General features: G+C 39.3%; 1 protein-coding gene across 2 annotated transcripts in view; it reads right to left on the bottom strand.

Moving 5' to 3' along the window:
- PBLD (phenazine biosynthesis like protein domain containing) overlaps nucleotides 1-25768 on the bottom strand; it is a 323037-nt gene that overhangs the window by 285279 nt on the left and 11990 nt on the right. The window lies entirely within an intron of this gene.

Genomic DNA, 25768 nt, shown 5'->3' on the forward strand with positions numbered 1-25768 from the left:
GTATTCACAAAAATCTTTAGCAAATGTACATAAACCATCAATCTTATTTTGCCTTGACACTTAGCTGTTATATAATAAATATTACACTCATACCATGTTCTAAATATGGACTCTCCTTTTGTCCCATGTGGAATGTTCTGATTTCACTCAGCCAAGCTCAAAGCTCTACTTCAATCTTCTGCCCAGGGCTACAATTAGAATAACCAGCTTCAGCCACAATGAACAAACATGAGACCCCTTGAGACTCCCCTGAAGTGCTTCCCAACTTAGATGTGCTAAATTAACAAGCAATAGTATACAGCCCACTGTACCATGCTTAGAAGATGGGCCTCGAAAACACTAAAACCTCATTGGACACTCAAGAGTTTCAAAGGGGTGAATTAACATACAGGAAGACTCTGGTAAAATACAAGAGCACCTATTCGTGGTATGAAATCAGAGTACAGAAAAGAAGAAAATGTTTCATTCCATCTCAGTTTTCACTTGCTAACTCAGCACTAGGAGCAATTGTTTCCATTAAGATAAAAAGCCATTTGAATGCACTTCATGGAGGGGATGCATTTTCTTCATATTGCTCTTTCCCTTATTAAACAAAGAAAAAGGGAACATGTTCCTTAAATATATTGTGGTTTGCAAATTATCTGCTCAAGCCTGATACATTTAAATACCCACTAATTTCACTACTTAATACCTTAAATTATATCGTCAGTTCTAACTTAATGCAACACTAATCTATGAGTAAAATTACTATTTGGTTGGAAACTCTGAGCAGCTAAGTTGTGAATGTTTTATTTACTATATATGTTGTATTTATTACAGTAAGTATTCCTAGTAAGGAAAAGGCAATGGGGTAGAATCCATGACTGCAAAGTCATCCCCAGTGAAACAGTTGGCCCATAGCATAAACCACCAGTTGCCACAATTAGCTGCAAGCAGTGGTCAGAGAAGGGTCTAAGGTTAACAAAGACCAGGCTGAAGACCTGGAAGTTGATTGGAGAGAAAGTACAGCGGTTCAAGGAATTACTCAGGGCTCTAGCACCCCAAAAAGAGGAGGAAATAGGTGGAGTTGAACAAGAATGGCAGCGCCTAAGAACAGCAATGTGTTAGGACTGCAGAAAAGATATGTGGCCGAGCCATGTATGGAAATAAAGTACATAAGGAAAGCTGGTGGTGGAATGCAGACGTCCAGGAGGTCTTCAAAAGAAAGGAGTGCAGGAAAAAGTGGGAGATAGAAAAGACTGACCAAGCTAGGAAGGACTACCGGTTGGCTAACAAATACGCTAAGAAAGAAGTTGCAATAGCAAAGAATAGGGCATTGGAAGCACTCTACCAACTTCTGGAAAGTGACTCAGTAAGTGGCAAAAAGAAACTATCAGGTTGCAAGGCAGATAAAGAAGATAGTCAGACACCCTTCATAAGGGATGCCAGCAACAACCTGCTCACCAGTCCACAGGACATCAAAGGTAGATGGAAGGAGTATTTCCAGCAGCTTCTGAATGAAGAAAATCCCACAGAGGTTGTACTGCCCCAGAAACAGCCTACAATGAGAGAAGAAGAGGAGCCCAGAAGAAGTAAGAACAGCACTAAGTAAAAGGAAGTCAGGGAAAGCAGCAGGTTTAAATGAGGTCCCAGCAGATGTGATAAAGATGCTGGATGAGACAGGGGAGAAATGGCTCCTGAGGGGACTCCTAGCAGTGTGGAGATTCCAGATAACTGGAGAGTAATCATACTTGTGCCAGTGTACAAGAACAAAGGGGGAGATCCACAACTCTGGGCAGTACAGAGGCATCAAACCCTATCACACTGCATGAAAGTTCTGGAGAGGGCGACTGATAAACGGATACGTAGAGTAGCAGAACATAAGATGGGAGATGAGTAGTTTGGATTCAGATCAGGATGCAGCACAATTGACTTGATGTCTGCAGTGAGACAGATACCTGAGCAGAAGCTAGAGATGAGGAGAAGTCCAATTGGGCATTCCTAGATTTGGAGAAAGCATATGACAAGGTCCCAAGAAAGCTGATCTGGGCAGTACTGTGCTGGTTTGAAGTCCCAAAAACCTTGGTAGAATTAGTGCAGGCTATGTAAAAGGACCCAATGACTTAAGTATGAACAGTGTTCGGCCTCAGAGAGGGTTTCCCAGTGGGAGTGGGTGTACACCAGGATTCAGCTCTGAGCCCACTGATGTTCATACTAGTGATGGACTACATTAGCAAACAGGTCGGAGAGTACAGATCAACAAAGTTGCTGTATGCAGATGATGTGGCATTACAGGCAGACTCTGAGCAAGAACTTCAGCAGAGGATAGGGGAATGGAATGCAAACCTGAAGGCACATGGGATGTAGCTAAGCACAGATAAGATTGTGATAATAGCAGAAAATTGGGGGAAATCAGAAGAAGCTGAGACTAGAGATAGAAGGAAGGACAGTGGAACAGGTAAACAGCTTCAAATATCTGGGAGGGATGGTTGAGGGGAAGGGAAGTCTGAATCAAGAGATGAGAGGGGCTGCAGCTAGCTGGCATAGAGTGTCAGGTGTAGTCTATGACAGAAGAATGCCAAAGAAGTTGAAAATTAAGGTGTACAAGACAGTGGTGCGACTGGTACTACTGTATGGTACAGAAACCTGGGCAGCAAAAGCAGAACAGTTGAAGAAGCTAGCAGTGATGGAAATGAAGCTCCTGAGAAGGGTTGTAGGATGCACACTGTGGGACAGACAAAGAAATGAGGACGTAAGAGCAGAAGCCAAAGTAGCTCCATTTGCAGAAAAGATCAGAGAGAACAGATTACCAAGGTTTGGACATGTGCAGAAAAGCCGAAGACAATCTGGTGAGGAAGATATGGGACAGACAGGAAGAGGGTAAGAGGAAGCGAGAACATCCAGCAAAGAGGTTGATGGATTGTGTGAAAGAAAATCTGAGACAGTCAGGCAGGAGTGTCACATTGAATCAAGAGGGCTGGCGACAGTTAACACGATACCCTGACCCAATGTAGAAAAAAATGGGAAAAAGGGGGCTGATGATGATGATATTGTATTTATTACTTGTATCCACGAAAAACAATAACACACTGGTGAAGCAAGGCAAACGGGTTCAACAGAAGCACACCAGACGTACAGATACCTTAACGCAAATTTATTTTAGTACAGGTTAAGACAGCGTTTTTGCTACTCAAAAATGGTAGCTTCTTCAGAGTGAATGAGTACAAAGGTAAAACACACTTTATAAAAAGCAGCGGAGTGTTTCGCTAATTACGTCACTTCCTAGCTGCATTCAGTTTAATTTTAAAGCACTAATGTCACCACAAAAGCTCAGACATGCGCTCTACTAATTTAAAAACAACATCACAAGTTAAAAGCACACTAAAAAATTGTGGCTGATTTGGGAACAAGAGTTGAAGTCCAAGCCATTCCATCCTTGCAGCTTACGCTTAAGATCTATAGAAGGAGCCACTTCAAATCAATATCCGTGTAGCTAGGAAGTGACGTAATTAGCGAAACACTCCGCTGCTTTTTATAAAGTGTGTTTTACCTTTGTACTCATTCACTCTGAAGAAGCTGCCATTTTTGAGTAGCGAAAACGCTGTCTTAACCTGTACTAAAATAAATTTGCGTTAAGGTATCTGTACGTCTGGTGTGCTTCTGTTGAACCCGTTTGCCTTGCTTCACCAGTGTGTTATTGTTTTTCGTGGATACAAGTTTCTTTTATGGCTTCGGAATCTTCAGTTAGCCCTACCAGTCCTAACATCTTTGAGTCGAATGGGACGTCTAACCTGGATATTTCCAGCTTGCTGCTGGTAGTTACACAGAGACTAGACTCATTGAACAACCGATTTGAGTCTTTTGAACGTAATTATGGTTTGGCTATCCCGGCAGGCACTGCTAACACGCAAACAACAACCTGTTCGGGAAATTCTACCTCCAGCTCACAGGATTTCATCCCCGCTGCTCAACCACAGAGAGAAGTAGTATCGGCAACTAAACCAGCTACTGCTGTTGCTTCTGGGGCTGGTTCTGCGAGTACAAATACTAGGAAGGGAAATGATGATGCACTTATTGGCGGCACATCCATATCCGAATGGATCAACAATACAGGTGACTTTTTAACTTTTATCAAACCTCTACATGATGTCGCGCCAGTGCCTGAAGCCCCTCTTGTTCCTGACCGTCAAGATTCAGTTACGGACAAATTAAAACTTTTAGATGCCAAAACTTTTAAGCTTTGCAAGCTACAACTTGAAGTAGCTTATTTCAAGCAATGTTTGGATGAGGGCCTTGTTCCAAAAGGTCTCAGAAATTGTTTTTCTCCTTCTAACTTAATCAACAGTATTGAGTTTTTGGCTGATTTAAAAGATTTGTTTCAAAGACAGGGCCTACAACTTATTGAACTAATTGTTAAACATTATTCTGTGTGTATAGCTAATTTGACTAGAGAGGTTTGTGTGCTGGATGAAGAGATCAAGTTTAATGATTCCTTCACCAAATTTAAATTTGATTACGCACGTATCTTTTCTAGTATAGATACTTATCTAGTAAAAATTAAGTCTAATAAATCAAAAAAACTTTATAGGGATAGGCTTGCGTATTCAACTGACAAAGCCTACCCTAAGCTATCTACTAAACAACAAGATAATAGGAAGGAAGTCCCTTCTGAAGATATAGACAGGCAGGATCCTGATTGTTCTCTGAATTTACATACAGTTTCCCCCATTACTGAGTACCAAAATGGCCCTAGGAGAAGTAATAGAAATAAAAATAAATACCCTAATAAAGATTACCCAAGTGGACCTTCTGGTGATAACACCAATGGGGGTAACACCAGTAAACTGAAACCGGATTCTTTTTTAGGAGAACAGAGCAACCGAACTCGGAGAGGGAACAAGAATTGGACCCATTGACACTTGAGGAAGTCAGTTTTCTTACAGACTCTCCCAGTATTGTAACAAATGTAAAGGGTGATTTCATTATATATAATTTTTCTACCCTCATACTTGAACCTGAGTTGGTAGAACTCTTGGCCCTAGGTAATACTTTTGTTCCAACTAGACGATGTGATGTGGCCAGAGTCCTTTTAGACTTGAAGTGTTATGTAAGAAAATTAAATCTGAAATTGTTGTTTAATGATACCACAAGAACTGAGGTTACTAAACTAAAACTTCCTAGTGTCTTCAATCCACCTCTACATGTTGGACTAAAAATGTTTGAGTACGCATGTGAAATAGATATTAGACACATGGACAAAGTCTTTACAGCTAAGGCCAGTCAATTTAATATTACTAGGGAACAACTAGTTGCACTCAACAATATACGGTCCACTTCTGTCAGAATCATAAAGCCTGACAAAGGGGGTGGGTTGGTAATACTCGAACAGACTGACTATGTAGAGAGAATGCATAAAGTGTTGAACTCCCCAGCATATGAAGCTATTACACTAAACGAGTTGAATATTACCTCTAATAGAACTAGGGGATACTTTAGAGATTTGTTTATTGAAGGGAGAATCGACCTAGATACCTTCAATTATATAGACATCTTGCATCCTAAGCTACCTGTAATGTTCGGTATACCCAAGATACATAAAAACCTTAGTGACCCACCCATGCGAGCCTTGATTGATGGGAGAGCATCGCAGTCCTACCCTTGTTCCAAATATATTGACTCTCTACTTTCCATTTATTTGGAGGGCATTCCGAGTATATGCAGGGACTCCTGGTCACTCCTGACCAATTTGAATGACATCAATATAGATGACTCCATCAATTTCTTGACAATTGATGTTGTCGATCTATACACTTCCATCCCCCACCAGGAGGCAGTGGAATGGATCGACCTGCTCCTAACAGATCTGGGGGCTCCAAAAAATGACATTAGCAATATTACTGAACTACTTGATATTGTACTATCTTCCAATTTTTTCCTTTTTGAAAAGGACTTGTATGTCCAAAAACAAGGCATAGCCATGGGGTCCCCCTGTGGGGCCTTGGTGGCCAATTTGGTTATGGCATATTGGGAGAAACTTTTTATTTTAAACAACACTGAGTGGAAGTCAGAGCTCGTGTTTTATACACGTTTCCTTGACGATGTGTTCATCCTCTTTAAGGGTAATTCTGAACGTGCTACCGAGTTTGTTGACTTTTTGAACCAGACTACAACTTTTCTTAAGTTTACCCATAATTTTGCTACAGATTCCATCGACTACCTTGATGTCAGGTTGACAAAGGACCTTATGTCCAGTAAGTTAAAATCAGTCATTTTTAGGAAGAAAACTTATGTTAATTCATTCTTGCATTTCTCTAGTGCACACCCTTATAAACTTAAAAGAGCTATAGTCAAGGGACAGTTAGTGAGGGCGGTTCGTATGTGCACAGACCAGTCTGATTTTCTATCTGAATGCACATTTTTGAAAAATTTATTCTTGAATCGTGGTTATCCCGTCCAGCTAATTGATGACTTGATTCAAGAGGTGGAATTCAAGAGAATAAATGTTTTTTTTAATCCTATCCTTGGTAGTCCACGAGCTGTTGAGGCTGATTTGGGAACAAGAGTTGAAGTCCAAGCCATTCCATCCTTGCAGCTTATGCTTAGATCTATAGAAGGAGCCACTTCAAATCAATATCCGTGTAGTTTTATTACTACATTCAACATTAATTCTAGTTCTATACAGGAAATATTGAACAAGAACTGGCACTTTATTTCTAGTGCCCCACTGATGGTTGAAAAACTTGGCGAAAAACCCCGTATTGTCTACAAAAGGGGCCCCAATATTAAGGAACTTTTGCAAAAATATCCTAGTCAGGATATGCAGAGTAGAGCAAAAGGGTCTTTTGCATGTGGCGTTTGCAATCAATGCCATTGCATAAGGACTGGCAGTTCCTTTTCTATCAAGGGGAAGAAATTTGATATTTTCCATAGGATTACTTGCAACACCAAATCTATAGTCTATGTAGCGTTCTGCTCTTGCTGTGCAGCATATTATGTCGGCAAGACTGATAGAAGATTTAAAGACCGTATCTACCAGCATAATTACGCTATTAAAAAACTGAATTGTGAGAACGCCCTAGCTAAACATTTAGTTAGTTGCCCAGGTCACTCATTTTCATTTATGGGTATTGACCACATCGTTGATTCCATCAGAGGGGGGCCCACTTCTATTGTTTTAGAAAATCGTGAACTGTTATGGCAGCTCAAGCTGGATGCGTTTAACGCACCCGGACTTAATGATAGCTGTAACATAGCAGCCCACCTTAAATATAGATCCTATTTAAGGTAATGTACCGGTGGATTATTAGGTATTTTATGTCATCCTATTCTTATGCTGGCTTATTTGTTATACTTCTTTAGTACACCCATACTGTAGAGATTATTATTTGCTTGTACAATGTATTGTCTATAATATTGCATTTTAATTTGTTTCCCAAGAATTGTGTACTCTGACTATTCACATTTTTCAAATGGTATATTCCACCTTTATTGGTGGAAATCTATGTTCTATACCTATTAGGGTCTATGCCTGCCTATATGTACTTCATTAATATGTAAACTCACTTGTATGGGTTTACTTAGCTCAAGTTGTTTAGTTCGTTTGAGCAAAATACATACTTGTAGTTCGATTTATTCAACTAACTTTTATACAATATGTGTTCTGCATCAGTTGAAACTAACATTTTTTTATTGTAATGGCACTTACCAACTTGGTTAAATACTTGGCTCAACACACTGACTTTTTTGAGCCAAAAATTTTTTAGTGTGCTTTTAACTTGTGATGTTGTTTTTAAATTAGTAGAGCGCATGTCTGAGCTTTTGTGGTGACATTAGCGCTTTAAAATTAAACTGAATGCAGCTAGGAAGTGACGTAATTAGCGAAACACTCCGCTGCTTTTTATAAAGTGTGTTTTACCTTTGTACTCATTCACTCTGAAGAAGCTACCATTTTTGAGTAGCGAAAACGCTGTCTTAACCTGTACTAAAATAAATTTGCGTTAAGGTATCTGTACGTCTGGTGTGCTTCTGTTGAACCCGTTTGCCTTGCTTCACCAGCATGATATTGTATTTATTACGTATTTTGGTTTTAAACTAATATACATAAATGGGTGTACTAGACATGGTCGGTTGTGTGTGATGTCAACAGCTGTTTAGTTGGGTATATATCAGCATACCGAATGCTGAAAATGCAGAATGCAATTTAATCGAACTGAAATGTTCGAACTCTCAAAAGAGTGAACTGACGGAACATCAATTTCTTTATTTCTTTCCCAGGGATAGAAAGTGGTGTTCCGTGCAAAAAAAAATTTTTTTTCAATACTTTAAACACTGACACACACCCCCTACTTAAATATACCAATTCCGAGACCGCACCACAGTGGAGGAAATAACAAACTCCGATGACGGCCCACCGATTTCTTTCCTTGGGAAAGAAATCGATGTTCCGTCAGTTCGCTCTTCTGAGATTTCGAACATTTCAGTTTGATTAAATTCATTTCGGCATTTTCAACATTCGAAATGCTGATAGGAACCTGTTTAGTTAGCCACATTTGGTTCATACTTTCATAGGTATACACTAGACTAATGACTACCAGGGCCTTTGTAAACCTAGCCAAGCAGCCCAACCCAATTAAGTTTCTAGAAATTATGTGGGGGGATATGTTAGTGTGGGCATTACTGTCTGCCTCTCGCTATCAGAGACAGGGGAGCCAGACCCTGGGTGAACTTCTGATTTCCCATTCACTGGTCAAAGTTATGCTTAAAAAGGGTTAGATTAAGGGATAGACTCTGCTTTATATGGAACAGGATCCTGTTCCAGAGCATGGGGATCTTCTGAGACACGAATCTGTCTCATCGAGATGTCTCGTTTAGGTCACAAACAAAATTTAAATACTTGGATCTAGTGCATCTAATGCTGTTTGTTTTGTGAATGAGCAAAAGGCTTATCAGAGCTGGTTCCGAGGATGCCTTGTATACCAGGCATAGATTGTCCCTGAATAACTTGTAGGAGATTGAGTATAGAAATAGGGCTTTAAGGCGATCCCGATCTGTATAGGACAGTGTGTTTATACCCTGGATTCTCCTGGCACTTTTGTGGGTATTCCAACTGTTGCATATGTTTAGTCAAGTATATACTGAAGAGGGCATTATACTTAATAATGGGTCTGATAAGGGCTGAATAAAGTGGCACTATGACTTCCTTTTAACTGTATGCAGTACCCATACTTATAAGTTGGGCTACATAGAATGATTTATTTTACTACCTTGGCAAATTGTAGGTCAAAAGCCAGATATTGTCAACATATGTATCCTGATCCCTGACTATTGGGTCAGCTCTTAGGGGTGTCTTATTGATGTAATAATTAGTCTGAGTGACAGTTTTCTCAGAAGCCACTATACTTTCTTGCCATTGAGTTTTAAAGTTTGACTTTGGCACCAGTCATCTGTCTCTGTTCGATTCTCTTACAAGACGTTTATGTCATGGGGGAATCTGTGACACCTCCCAATTTGCAGTCATCTGCAGACTTGGTCAGCCAAAGGCCCTTGACATTAGCCTTTACACCCAAGAGGTAGATGCCAAATAAAAGTGGTCCCAGCATGGAGCTCTGAGGTACCCCACTGGCGACCATTCTATTAGTGGAGGTTGACTCACCAATCCTGACTTCCTGTGTCCTATCTGTGATCCAGCTGGCAATCCAATGTGTGTGCGTGTGTGTGTGTGTGTGTGGGGGGGGGGTTATGCCCAGTTTGGTGAGTTTGTCAACTATACCCAAGTGGGATATTGTATCAAAAGCCTTAGTGATGTCCATTGTCTTAGTGGCCTTCTCAAAGTCCACAGAGTTTAGTAAGCAATACCTTCCCTTGACAAAGTCAAGCTAGGTTGGGTCCAGTGTCTGAAGGTTGCCCATGTCTTTGTTGATCATTTCTATGATAATTCATTCCATGGCTTTGCATATTAGTCTAGTCAGACTAATAGTTCTTTAGAGTCTGGGGGTTGGTTGATGGTCCATCCTTGTGAAGTGGGATAACTGTTGCAGTCCTTCATTCTCGACGTACAAAGCCTGTTTTGAGGCTACAGTTGAAAATTGACTCACTTGGTCCTGAGGCATCCCGGGATATTTCCTGGGCCCAATGAAGCTGTGTTTTTGGCCTTAACAAGTACTGCAAGGACCTGCTCCCTGTTAATAGTCGGGGAGTTATGCTAGTAATGGGGGAGGCAGGAGGAGTAGGGGTGAAATTTGAGCTGGATTTGTTAGCTAGAAATTTTGCTATGTCACTCTGCTCAGTGAAGGTGAAACAACTGACCATCAGTTCAGCACACTGATTGTGTGCTGCCTTTGAGGTTTCGGACATAGCTGCAAAAGGACTTGTGGTTTTATTCAGCCTGTGAGGCTATAGTGACCTTGTTTGACTTAATTAGTCCTGTTAGTTTAATTAAAGAGCTCCTATCATTATGGGAGTTGTTCTTCCTGATTTTATGCAAGACTTTTTTTTTTCCATTTGTTGTATACCTTTTAAGGTTAAGATTCCACCAGTGTGGTTTGTTTTGGCCTCATGTCTAGTTGGTACAGCAGCTTCTATACAGCCATTTACATGGTTGCACAGGGTCTCTGTGAACAATTCTGCATAGGTTGCTGTGAACCCGGAGTTGGGAGGAGCACTGAATTTTGCAAACTTTCACTTAATAGGTTGCAGTTTGCTTTGGAATCGTTCCTAACTGTTACAGGGTTTGCTGGGGTTATGGAGCTGATTTTTGGGGGTTGATTTTTATTGTGAATGAGACAGCTTTGTGGTTCGACCTCACCAGTGATGACGTGACATTGCAGAGAGGGGAGAGATACAGTGCAGCCCTCTCCCATACTGGAGAGCACCAGGTCCAGTATGTTTGAAACTCTAGTGGGTGTGAACACTATCTGGTCCAGGGTATTTGTGTTAAAGTCCAGGAATCATTATGTCTGTGAGTATGAGACAGTTTTTGTTTCCCAGTCTATAGAGGAGTAATTAAAGTCTTCCATGAATAGGGTACTTGGTTTAATGGTGAGTGTCTGCAGTGAGTCTGGGTATAAGCAAAGTGACTATAGGGACATAGAGGGTGACTTATAGCTTGCTTGGATATGGTATGAGATATTGTCTACAGTGATCTGCACATGAATGAATTCCAGGCCATCATCCTGTTTAACCAACCTAGAGTTATGCTTGTTGCTAATATATACTGAGATTCCTCCACCTTCTGTCCCCGTTAGTGCAGCTGATGGTCTAAATGTGTGGAAGGCACTAAAACTTGACCGCACTCTCCATGGCCAAAAACACAGCCTCTATGGGACTGCATAATATCCCAGGCTGCCTACTAAATGGCCTAAAACAGGACCAAGTGGAACCACTTGGCACTCTCTTCAACCACAGTCTAAGTACTGGCTTTGTCCCAGCAGAGTGAAAAACAGCAACAGTAATTCCCTTGCACAAAGGGGGTCCATCAATTGACCCTGGGAATTATAGACCCATAAGCCTAACCAGCCTTATCTGCAAGGCCATGGAGAGACTCATCATGTACCTTATCAACAAAGACATAGGTGACCTTCAAACTCTTGACCTGACCCAATTTGGCTTTAAGGGTAGCTCATGCTTATTAAATCTGGTGGACTTCTACGAGCATGTCACCAAAGCCCTGGATGAAAGCAAAACAGTACATACAGCCTATCTTGACTTAGCTAAGGCTTTTGACACACTTCCCCACTCAGGCATCATTGAGAAACTCACCCAGCTGGGAATTAACCCATATGTCACTAGATGGGTAGCCACCTGGATCACCAACAGAATGTATACAGTAAAAGTTGGGGATTCCACCTCTACCAGCAGACCAGATACCAGTGGTATATCACAAAGATCTGTGCTAGACCCCTTACTGTTTGGAATCTATTTCTCAGAAGTCTAAAGTGTGGTTATGACCTGCTTTTTGGAGATACTTGGTACAGGATTGGTGACAGGTTGGCTTTGGGGTATGTATGGTGGGGACAGGGGGGTGAAGTTTGTGCTAAATCTGTCTGCTAGCAGGTTGGCAATGTCCTCTGGGTCAGTATGAGTGGTAATGTCCACTATTAGTTCGGCACAAAGCTGGGCCTTCCCTTTCAGATTTCTGACATAGCTAAATAATGCCTTGTGATTATCCATAGCCGGGGGTGCTAATTTAGCTTTCCATTCAAGGTCTCTTATTTTTATAACTAAATATTTCTGAAAATTCACAAGTTTCATACCAAATGGCACACCAACCTCCTGCATATTTTCACCTAAATTAATATTCCTGAAAATTCTCCTGAACCACAGGAATTTTCCTGTTTCTACGACTCTTATTTTATTTTTGAAAAACTACAATGTCTTGAAACATATAACATCACAAATTTGATCGCTAACTCAGTTTTCTCCTCTTCTTTTAAACTGTTGACTTTAAGAAAAAGAAGTCTCATTTCTTATTCTTCTTTAACACCTTTATGGAATCATCACTTAAGACAAAGGCAAACATACATTTATATAAAAGAAAAAAAGAACATATTTACATGTTCCCAGTTACAACCATTATACATCACATATATTGTTTTGTATAACTATCATCAATCCAACATTACATAAATTGCTAAATTCCTGCCTTTCCTTAAACCTCACTCTTCCTCCTCTAAAACATTATTCTGCATATATTACTTCTATAATTTCCATGATTTTCTATTCAGTTTGCTCCTACATTTTTTAAAGATCTCAGTTCCAGTTACTTTCTCTCTCTGTTACAGTATTCAGTACTTCATATACAGTTGGTTAGACTTTGATTTCCATTTTCAAGTAATTTATTTTTTGGCAGCCAGTAGAATTAAGCTTAACAAGGCCTTACTATGTCTAAGTAATTCAGATCCTGTATCTTAACTCAAAAAAGCATTTCCTTAGTGACACCAACTTGCTCACCCAATATTTCTGATAAAGAACTCTGTAGGGAATTTTTTAAAGTCTGATACCGTATTACCTCACAGAGCATATGTCCCCAGTTACCTCTTTCTTCCCCATCATACCTCCAACATTTTGGCATCTATCTGAAGGAAATCCTCTGTGGTCTGCTTATAGTATACAAATACCAAAAGCAAAAATCCTAAACCTTCTAGACTTTGTTGCATATTTGGGAGCCACACATATGTCCTCTCATTATTTATGTGAATTGCTTATCCAATCTCTATTCCCAATTTTTCTAATCTCCTCTGATTGATTCCTATAGTTATCATGTAATATTTTATATGCCCTAGTAATTATCCCTCTTTTCACAGCAGCTTCTGTTCTAGATTCAGCTACAAACTCTACCAGTGTATGCCTTTCTCTTTGTCTGTACTCTGATATCAATCCCTGATAGGGAAGGCAGACTCAAACCTGCAGTCCAAATGTCTTCTTGGCCTCTTCTCACTCTATTAACTTTCCATCTCCAGTTATTTGCTGCCAATACCTTGGTCTCTTTGCCAGTTTTCTCCTGTAAACTTCAGCCCCCTCTTGCCTACTGTTTGTACCCCTAATTGCAATCATCCCTATCAGCAAAATCTCCTTTCTCCATTCTTGAGTTGGATTAGTTATTAGAATACTTATTGCTAATTTATGACTAGTATATTCTGTATGACGGCTGTTAGTCTCCTTGAGGATCTGCATCCAAAATCCCACTCTCTCCTTATTTCTTGAATTTCCCCCATTTCATCGTTATTCCTTTCCACTTTGAATTATAGGTTATTGCTTGTGTTATGTATATGAGCCTTAACTGTGTAGCTCTAAACTATCCCTTCAAATCAGGTAATCCTAAACAGGTCTATATTAGAAGACCGAATGTTTAGGTGATCAAACACCTTAACATTGATCTTCTAATATCAAACTGCACAATGTCGAATGTCCCAGGGAAACACATCCCTCGGCCACAACACAAAAAACATTACTTTACATCTAAATTAAGTGGGGGGATTCACCCCCACACCCCAACGTGGGGGGCTGTGCTCCCCACTCCCCCTAATTAAATATACCAACTCCAAGATCGCTCAACAGTAGGGAAATAGCAAACTCTGGTGAACGGCCAAGGGAAATCTTTCCCTGAGTTAAATCGGCCGTTCGCCGTTTTTTGCTTTCAATATTAGAAGATCGATGTTTAGGTATTCAATCACCTAAACATTCAGTCTTCTAATATAGACCCATCCTAAATTACCTTGTTCTAGTGGAAGGATCGACTTATCCTACTTGACCTTTGCCTTCTAATCCTCCCATATAAAGTCCTTCAGCTGTCTATTAATTATTGTCCATGACTTTTCTTCTGATTGCTATCTCTGTTACTACAGTCACTACTTGTAGTGAAGTTGGTTTAGACTTTGATTTGCATTTTCTAGTAATTGCTTTTTTGGTAGCCACCATAATTAATTCAGCAAGGCTTTAATATGTCTAGGCAATTCCAATTCTGTATTATAGCTCAAAAAATCATTCCTTAGTTACACCAATTTGCTCACCCAGTATCTCTGACAGAACAGTCTACAGGGAATCTTTAAAGTCTGCCAACTCATTAACTCCCAGGAAATATGTTCTCATTTACATCTTTCTTCCCAATCACACCTCCAACATTTGTTGTCTACCTGAGGAAACATTCTTTGGAGTCTACTTGGGGAATAAAAATACCTATGTAAACACTTCCAAGCAAAGATCCTAAATTAGTTATTGTGCAATATTTTGCATGCTCTACTAATTATTCCTTCTTTAACAGCAGCCTCTGTTCTAGATTCTACTAAAAAACTCTACCAGTGCTGCTCTTTTACTTAGTGTGAGAGAGGTTAAAAATGGACTTCAGTGGATTTTTTTCTAAAAATGTAAAATAAATGTTCTGCGTTTCAGTGTGTACAGTGCACGCAGTTAAATAACTTGGCAAAAACATATAGCTTGGCATTCATTGTTAATAAGAATCAGAAGTAAAATATTTGATCTCTTATAAACTAGGCAGCTTGTGAAATTTATTATCTACAAGCAGGTCAAGACAAACTCTTGTATGCAGCTGTGTCTCGTCAATATGGTACACAAGATAGGCCAAGGACGAAAGCAGTTATTCTTCAGGAACAGAATGTTTAAGATATGGAAAACAAACTGTCAGCAGACCAGCTTGAGAGGAAAGACTTATTATTCTGGCAAATTCTCAAAACTGCTGATGCAGGCAAAAAAGACACTATAAGGATTGGGACTTTTTCTTTTGTATGAGAGACTTTGATAATTCTAAGCTGAAGTATGTTTTGATGTATATACCTTTCATTGTTAAGCTAGAAGCAATCCTCGTGTGCAGTAAATGAATGTTGTAACAGCAGAACTGTCTCAGTGTCTTCATTGAGTAAGGATACAGACTACCTGAAGAGTGTAGTACCACTATAACTTAACAGTGGCGAGACCAGTCCAGTACAAACAACCGGGGGGGGGGGGTGACCTGAAGAGGTGCCTCTCACAGTGCGACATTCCAGCTCAGACATTTTTACAATCAATTCTTCTCTTCCTAAAACTTTTTCCATTGACTGGAGGACAAACACTGCAGTGCAGTACAGGGCAGTATAGAAATTCTCCTTCAGACAGTTGGTGATATACGAGGTCCAAATATTCCTCTGCCAACAATTTGTCTCACCAACATCTAGTGAAAGACAGCAGAGAATTTTCCTGCAAATGATCTCCATGTCAAGACTGGCCACCTTCTCCTGAACATTTGTGGTAAATATTTTCTTCTGTCTTTCTTTTATAAATGAATGCAATTCATGAAAATGCCAAGAAGTGCACTAATTATTTTACTGTTGATGTGCCTAAATCATATGTAGATGTGTAGAATTATTTAAATACATGGTATGATCAGCATGTTAGCACCTGTAAGTCTTTATTGGGGAAGACTGACAATCCAGCATTATACAAATGGATTGCCACCTTTGATCGGTATGTGTGTAAGGCAAAAGTGTCACAAAATGTACAGAAATGTGCTATTTGCAATGATTTAAATGTTGCTTTTTGCATGCCTTATCATAAATGTATTGTACAAAACCTGGAACACAACCAGGATAAAGTAATGCTTGAAGCACAGACAATTGTTCCTGTTTCTATATATCCTGTTGCAAAAGATTTATTAGTGGGTGATGCAAATGTCAACGTTTGTACTTTACAGTCTGATTTGCAGGAGTTTAAAGATTGGATTGCTAAAGTTAGCAACCAGCAAGATCTTGACCGCATGGGTCATTTTCAGACTGGAATGCATCTGGTAAAATCATGCTGACACCGCTGAATGTACAAAAGAATTTTCTCAGTTTTTGAAAGTCTCTCAGACTGAAATTAAGATCTTTACACAAACTGTTATTAAACAAGGCAGTAAAGCTGCTGGTAAGATAGAAGGGTTAATGAATAAAATTGTCCATTTGCAAGAAAAATATGACAAGTAACTGGCTGACACACAGCATGACGTGACTGTTGCAAGAGAGGAGATAGACACTTTACGAGCTCAATTAGAAACACAGGAATCTGAGGCTGCTAGTGCAGCAGACTTAGCTAATCAAGATCTTTTAAGATTACAAGCCCTGTTAGAAAAATGTCAATCTAAAGCACTAGAAACTGTTGTTACCAGTCCTATCATAGCCTCAGCAGGTTTTTCCTGCTGAAGGTTATCATCAGTTTAGGATGTTAGAAACTCTCCCTAAGTGGGATGAACAGAAGGGTATTTTTAATAACATGACTACATTTGAAGCTTGGGTTCGTAAAACTGTAGGCACTGTATGGAATGATACACTTGAGCATTGCTTCTGGAATTTTATTCCGCAGTGTTTCATGGCTTATATTCAGCAAAAGCAGTATCCAGTATAATCTAAACACCTAAGAATGACAGCAGTATTGTTAGCATACACTAGAGGGCAATCTCTCACACCAACACTTTTAGATCAGTTTCAAATGACAGTCTGTGATTCTTTGGATGAACAAGCTGAGCATTACCAGCTGGCATATATGTTAATTAATGGCAGTGATGAAAAATATATGAAAGATGTCAATTTTCAAAAAGCTGTTATGCGCTCCTTTTTGGACCATTTGGAAGGTGTCCCAGGGGATATCAAACTTATTTATGAGGAATCTTCAAACACACACACAGAGTTAGTAGATAAATTGCTGCGAGCACGTATTATGTGTAAAGATAATGCTATGCATAAGCAAAAGATTTACACTCCCCATTCTGCACCCATTGTTAGTGAAGTAAGGGGAAGGGGGTGTGGGAGATGGATTAATCAGGGACAGCAAGTCCCACAGCAGGTAGCAGGACAATCATGTCAAGGGCAAGTTATACAGGGGCAACAACAGGCAGCATCAGCTCCCCAGCCATCCAGTTAACTTCTCAAGTTACTCAATCTATATAGGGTCCTGCAAAGAGACAGCATATTTGTTATTCCTGTAAACAGGTAGGTCATACTAAAAATGTTTGTAAATATTATCGCAGATGGCGCCAGGAACAAGAGGCAAAAGGTAAGTTTCTTACCGTGAAAAAATCTGACAAGCCACGTGTACCACGACTGCAACAGGTAATGCAGCCAGAAGTACAAACACAGCAGTCCACTTCACAACAATATGTGACAGAGAGTAATAGGGGACTACAGCAACAACCCCTATATACCACAAACACTCAACAGTCAGTATTCCCAATACAGCAAAGGGATGGTGTGACACCTAATGTCAATGTACAAGGTAATATTGTTAGCACACAGGATACAACTGTTCCTTCTAACTTTGATCCTGAGGGTCCAGTAAATCCTAATTATCAGCAACGAATAGTCTTGCATCATGAACTTAATTGATCTTCTTATGTTGACTGTGAAGAGGTCGAGGGAACACTGCAGTTATGTCCTTTGCAGTCCAATACCACTGATGATTCGGGGTGGAAAGTAGATCTACTGTAGGGGTGTGACCCCCCTACCCAAGTCTCTTTCTTGACTAACTTCAAGAAAGGGAAAGATGGACGACCACTTGTCAACATTTGGGTAGAGGGGGACCTGTGGGAAGATGTTCTTCTAGATACAGGAGCATCTGTCTCAGTGACAGGTAGGCATTTGCCTCCTGACTTGTCTAAACGTACATGTATTTCAGGTTTTAATGGCTCTGGATGTCTAGCCATAGGTAGTAAACCTATACAAGTACAATTCTCCTGTCAAAGGGAACCAGTGAAAGGAGTATTTTTCATGCATAATTCTTGCACTTCCACAGTCTTGGGAATGAATATATTATCCAAAATGGGAATTGTCATAGACCTTCACTATATGGCAAGGACAAGGTCCCATGTTGTGTATGATTGAGGCAATACATGTATCAAACAGTTCTGAAAAGGGCCGTACTGTCAGCCTACTGAAAGTGAAGTATGGATAAAGGTAAAACAACAGTTCCCAATGCTGTGGTCTCAAGGGCCCACAGACTGCGGGAAGCTACAGGAAGCAGTTTCTTTAGGTAGTGACGAAGATTTTACTCCACCATTTCAAAACCAGTATCTGATCCCAAAGGAAGCAGAGACAGACATGCAAAATTGCATACAACGATGGCTTGATGTGGGAATAATTCAAAAGGGAAATAGCCCTCAAATTCACCCATATGGCCAATTAAAAAGAAAGACGGCACTTACCGACTGGTTATTGATTTACGAAAAGTGAACCAATTCACGACTCCCCAGCCTCATCTGATTGCAAGGGTCCCAGAGCTAGCAGCAAGAATAAAACCACAAAGTTAGTGGTTTACTGTCATAGACTTAGCTAATGGTTTCTTTGCAGTACCACTGCAGGAAAAAGATTGGCAAACGTTTGCCTTTACTTTTCAAAATGAACAGTATATCATGACACGTTTACCGCAGGGGTTTCAAAACAGTCAGTTATATTTCACCAAATGTTGGGCGACTACTACAAAGTCTAGAATCTAACAATTCTGTTCTGAATTACATTGATGATATACTAATACAGTCTGAAAAAAAAACAGCATTTAGCTAACGTGACACAGGTCCTTCAAACACTGCAGGAGGCAGGGTTTAAAGTTAAAAGTGAAAAGGTACAATTCATGTCATCTGAAGTAAAATTTCTAGGTACTATTTTATGTCCTTTTGAGCGTACTCCTTGTTCGGAGAGGGTGCAGGGAATTTTGCAAATGGATAAACCAGTTACCATTCCGGATATGCACAAATTTCTAGGTATCATGAATTATAATTGGGAATTCATAGAGGATTATGCCAGCATGGCAGTTACTCTGTATGACATGCTTTCTAACCAGAAAGAATTACCCTTTCTGGAGTGGGGACCAAAGGAAAATACAGCTTTTTGTGATTTTAAGGCAGCATTGGCCAAGGCTACAGAATTAGTACCTCTAAGTCTAACATGTCCCTTTGCATTACAGGCAGCAGCTGGACCCAACACACTCTCTGTTGTGCTTTTACAGGAGTGGCCTCAGGGCTCTAATTCTAGAATGAAAAAGACTTTATGCCCCATTACATTTTTCAGTAGGAAAATGACACATGTTGAGAGGGGATATCACCCATGCATTCAGCAACGTTTGGCCATTTACTGGGGTTTAAAACAAACTGAATACCTAACAGCTTTTTCCACAGACATTATAGTACAGACACCGCATTATGCCATACAGGCTTTGGTAAATGAGACTCAGCTAAATAAACTGATTGATGACGTCAGTCAAGCAGTGTTTGCAAAATGGTTGGCATTATTTAGTGTCAAGCAAATTACAATAAAGGCAGGAGATAAGTATTACTTATCTAACTTCATGGGATTTGAAGGAAAATGACACAAATGCTATAAGCACATTTCAAATCCAGAAATGTCCATTCTGTCTCCTGATTTTCAGGAAGACAGGCCATCCGTCTTTGTTGACAGTGCTCGATTTTGGGATAATGGACAATATCGGACTGGATTTGCAGTAGTACCAGAAAACCCTTCTATGGGACAGCTGACTCTGATTCAGTTACCAGGACACATGTCTGCTCAGCGAGCTGAACTGGAAGCAGTTCTTTATGTGTTAACAGCATTTTCCACCTTTCAATATTTTTTCAGACAGTGCATAAGTAGTTAATTCTCTGCAACTGCATATGTCTACATGGGCAAGGAGAGGGCTTGTTGATAATATGGGCAAACCACTCAAACATGCTTCTGTGTTGCAGACTGTTTGGAATTTGGTTCGTAGTCAGTCCCTTGTGGGTTGCTACAGTATCTTAAAGGTAAAAGCTCATCAAAAAGCTACAAATTAAAATTTTCAGTTAAATAACTGCAGATCAAATGTCAAAAAAGGCAGCAAAGGAAGGAATGCAATTGTATCCTACAAAACACCTTTCTAGTGTACCAGACAAAACCACTGCAGTACATGCCATGCAGACATTTTCAGCTCAAAATTTGCAGCATGATTTGCTGCAGATCCAACCTAAGTTTGGACTGCAGGAAGTATTAGAAAAATGTACTCTTGTAGGAGAAAGTCCAGGGCAATATTATGCAAAATGTTTTGAAGACGGTTCTAGTCTTCCTTATATACCGTACCAACAGGCACGACAGGTAGTGAAATTTAATCATCAGGTATTGGGACATTTGGGTACACAAAAGTTATGGCCCATTGTAAAGAACAAGTACTGGCATCCACAGTTAAAGAAAATCTGTGATTTTGTGCATGCTGAATGCTTAATATGTTTGCAAGTTACTGCTCAATTGAAAAAGCCACAGTTACTAAGGATAACCCCAGCGGATGGACTTTGGTATGCCATCCAAACTGACTTTGCAGGCCCATTACCCCCAACTAAAGGTGGGTACAAGTATTTTCTAGTGGTGGTTGATGTTTTTTCAAAATGGGTAAAAGCAATTCCTACAAAAACAATGACGGCTAAGGCTACAGCAAAAGCCTTATGAAAAAACATTTTTTTGTCATTGGGGATGGCCATGAGTTATCGAATCCACAATTTGTCAGTAAACTGATGAAAGCTTTGTGTGTTTTGCCTGGTATCCAGCAACAATTTCATGTTCCTTACCATCCCCAGTCTAATGGGATTGTTAAAAGAATGAACGAGACTCTTAAGGAACATCTGCTTGAAAAAAGGCATAAATTGGGTAAAATATTTGCCTGAAATCTTGCTGGGTGTCAGTGCAACTCCACACCGTAAAACAGGGATATCACCTTTTGAAGTCATGACAGGCAGGAAAATGCCTGTACAATTGCCATTCAACACCGTAAAACAGGGATATCACCTTTTGAAGTCATGACAGGCAGGAAAATGCCTGTACAATTGCCATTCAATCTTACTGTTAGTACAAACAGACCATTATTAGAAATTGCACAGTATCAACAATGGTTAAAAGATATTTCTAAATTGTGTCAAAGCCTATCAGAAATGTAAGCATTCAAATTACAGTCAAAGGATCCTGCTATGCCAGAAGAAAACCTTCCCTCCGGGACACAAGTATTAATCAAGACGTTCCAGATGGACAGTCCGTGGGATAGTAATTGGGAAGGACCTTTTGAAATAATTTCTCAGTTAGGACCTCTAGTGTACAAAATTAAAGGAATGAAAAAAGCAAAATAATTCTTGTTCATGGAGATCAGTTGAAAGTCATTAAGTGACTTCATGTTTTGTGGGAGGGGGGGGGGGGTTGTAGACTCATGGCAAATGCCAAGTCTGAAACAGCTGAAAAAGCATCTATAAAAAAAAATTCAGATTAATACCACTTACATGGAAAGGTTATATTATTGTACATAATGAGGATTCTGTTTGTCATTGTACTGACTGTACTCCTTGGAGCCCTTGGGGTAGAGTGTCAAACAAGAGAAATGCAAGTTTGGAAAATAAACAATAACAATAATACTCTAAAGCTAGGTTGGTGTGAATGCCCAAAGTTAAATCTTTTTTGTGGGCAAAGACAGCAGGACAACTTCACTTGTCCATCTAATGCTAATTGTACCTTTGGGCATATAATAGTTCCCAGTAACATTACCTTTTGGTCCGCGGTTATGGGTCATTATTACATTCGACCAAATAGTCCTAAGGTAACCCTTGAATTTGGTTCCAAAGTTCCTATTAAATGTTGTCAATTTCCTATATTTTATTTGGGAAAAGGAGAAAAATTCAAAGAAATATCCACCATCAACACAATGGCTAGTCTTCACATGTGAAAAATGTGGTAATCATACCATACAGGGAATTAGTATTCCTCCCAATAATACAAAAGTACAACTACATTTTACTACTGGAGTTTCTGTAATATGTACTAATACCACAGTCATTACAGGCAGCATACATTGGGTATATGTTCTATCAATATTAACAGGTAAACCTACCTCTGTTCATACAGACTATTTGGTTAAAATCCCTTCTACCTGTAAAAAGGTAGGCAGACAGTATCAAAAGGTTGTAGTACATGACCCGCGGTGGTGGTGCTGCAGTAGCATTGTCGCCTCAGAGTAAGACGCTGTCTGGTTCGATTCTCAGCTAGACTGTCTTCTGTGTGGAGACATGCATGAATGGGTGTACCTTCGTTGAAGGTTGTGCTTCAGAGCTGGTAACTCGGCACGTAAAAATCAACTACCAATCATTAGTGGACCGGAGTTCCGCTGTGGCAACCTCTAACCGGGAAAAGCTGAAAGACACAAACAAAATTCCCAGACACAGGCAGGTGCCGATATAAAAGGGCATGGTATGATACTCTGCTAGAAGGCCTAGGCACAGGCATTGGATCTATTAATGCAGCTGATGTTGAAATTCTAACTAACCGTTTAAAAGTAGTGGGGGAAGATATCTCTCAGATTGTGCATTTACAAGCATCTTGGAATCCAGAAATATGGAAGACACACCTGCACAATATAAATTATCAGCAGCAGTTTTTAGACAGTTATGATGCTATGCAGTTACATCAGTTGAAATTTGATGGTAACATGAGAATTTTTGTAAATTGGACAAAATGCACTATGCAATCTTTGTATGTGGAAATTAAAAAAAAAAATAAAATACAAACTGAACTTATGTTACAAAATGAAAATGTTTGGCAACAATTGTTTAGCAAATGGATACCTGATACAGATTGGGTTACACTATTTACTGGAGTAACGTACTGTACTCTACAACATTGCACAGGAAAGTTCATACATTATAATGTTACTGATACCACTATTATGTGTCAATTTACTGTGTTACCTATGATATTTCTCACACCAGAAGGGTATGAGTATTGGTTGCCACAATTTGAAGGTAATTATATAGATATGAGAGGTAAAACACATAAAATCGAGTATTGTACACAGACTCAAAATGGACTAATTTGTGGACAGCATTCGTCTACAAACCATGCTTTCTGCAGCATTCTGTTAATTTGTGTAAATGGACTATTATGCCTTCTTCTTTTCAAATGTTTATAGAAGTGGCTCCTCAGTATATTTGTCTGGTTACAGATCAAGATGTAGGTCGTAATTTAAAATTACCTTTTGTAGGATGTTTATCACATATTGAATTCCTTAAACTGAATAATAAGAGCTACGTGTTTACTGAACCCATAGAAGTGAATATTTCCAAAAACTGGAATTATGACTTAATACAGCTTCCCAATATATCTGTATCCTTGGATAATTTAAAAAACATAATGAACAATACTAAAATTCTCAGAGAGTATTTGGAAAAAAGAAATAAAAGTATTCTGTACTATGAGGCATTAAGCATCATTGCAAAAGATAAACTATTTAGTTTGGCCGCAAAGACCAAAAAAGACGCTGCTCACAATTGGTAGGATATCTTTACTGGTTGGTCAAAATCAGGATAAAAACTGTTAAGTTGGTTGCTGCATCCCGTATTAGTAATGTTAGGCATTATAGTCACACTAACTATCTAGAATTGCTGCCTAAGTTGTCATTTGCGAAAAACATATAAAATTTAACAAATCATGATGGTTAACCTAGATAAACTGGGAAAGGTTTCAATGTGTACAACTGAAGTTGAAAATGAGCAGTCATTCTCTGCCTTTTAAATGAAACGAGGAAATTGTGAGAGTAAAGAACAGGTTAAAAATGGACTTCAGTGGATTTTTTCTGAAAATATAAAATAAATGTTCTGCATTTCAATGTGTACAGTGCAACATATAGCTTGCCATTCATTGTTAATAAGAATCAGAAGTAAAATATTTTCTCTTATAAACCATGTAGCTTGTGAAATTTATCATCTACAAGCAGGTCAAGACAAACTCTTTTATGCAGCTGTGTCTCGTCAATATGATACGCAAGATAGGCCAAGGACGAAAGGAGTTATTCTTCAGGAACAGAATGTTTAAGATATGGAAAACAAACTGTCAGCAGACCAGCTTGAGAGGAAAGACTTATTATTCTGGCAAATTGATTGATGCAGGCAAAAAAGACACTATAAAGATTGGGACTTTTCCTTTTGTATGAGAGACTTTGATTATTCTAAGCTGAAGTATGTTTTGATGTATATACCTTTCATTGTTAAGCTAGAAGCAATCCTCGTGTGCAGTAAATGAATGTCATAACAGCAGAACTGTCTCAGTGTCTTCATTGAGTAAAGATGCAGACTATCTGAATAGTGTAGTACCACTATAACTTAAAACTTAGGATTCCCCTATTTCTTTCTCTGTCTATACTCTGATATCAGTCATTGATAGGGAAGGCAATCGCTTTCCTGCAGCCCAAATAAATTCTTGGCCTCTTCCCATTCTTTTACCTTTCCCTCTCTAATTATTTCCTCCCACTACCTTGGTTCTTTTACCAGTTTTCTCCAATAAATTCCAGTCACCTATTGCGTATTGTCAGTATTCCTAATAGCGATCATCCCTATCAGCAGAATCTCCTTTCTCCATTCCCATGTTGGCTTAGTTCTTAGAATACTTTCTGCTACTCTATGAATATAATATTCTGCATGGTTATTGTTATTCTCCTTACAGATCTGCACCCAAAATCCTAGTCTATCCCTGTTTCTTGAGCTTCCCCCTTGTATCATCATCATTCCTTTCCACTTTGATTTCCTGATTGCTCTATGTATAGGAGCCATAACTGTGTAGCACTGAAATACCACTTCAGATTGTGTAATCCCAACCACCTTGTTCATCTGGAAGAATCAGCTTATCCCACTTGACTGTTGCCATCTTCCTCTCTGAGATAAAATCCTTCAGCTCTTTATTAATTGCTATCTACAACTTTTCCTCTGGCTGATAAAAGTATACCTGACCAGTGTATAAAACTAAAGGGGCTGAAAATATTTTATCTGCTTGTATTTTACTATTCATGTCCATATAAGAGAGCTTCCATATTTGTCAGTTTTTGTATTATCTTTTGTTTAGTCTCTTCCCACATATCATTAGCTGCCACACCAGAATCCTTTTTAATCCATACTCCTAAGTACTTCATTTTATCATGTTCCCACAAATATGGATATTGCTGAACCAATTCATTTGTAGATACATAATTTACAGCTATTCTCTTTGTTTTAGCTTCATTAATTGTGTATCCCGAAAAGATCTGAAATGCCTCAGAATGATCTACAGAACTGAAATAATATCATCTGCAAATAGAGCCATACCATATCAGTTATATCCTTGAATTTCTGAGTCTCTTATTTTCTTTGCCAGTATTTCTAAATATAGTGCAAATAAGAAAGGGGAAAGAGGAGACCCCTGCCTGATTCCTCTGCTCAGACAGAAATTATCAGAGAGGACTCCACCCACTTTAATTTCACCTTTTGATCCCTCACATATCCTCTTAATCAAGCTTATAATTTTAT

The sequence above is a fragment of the Protopterus annectens genome, chromosome 14.part0 (assembly GCF_019279795.1).
Source record: "Protopterus annectens isolate FY-2018-M chromosome 14.part0, PAN1.0, whole genome shotgun sequence".
NCBI lineage: Eukaryota > Metazoa > Chordata > Ceratodontiformes > Protopteridae > Protopterus > Protopterus annectens.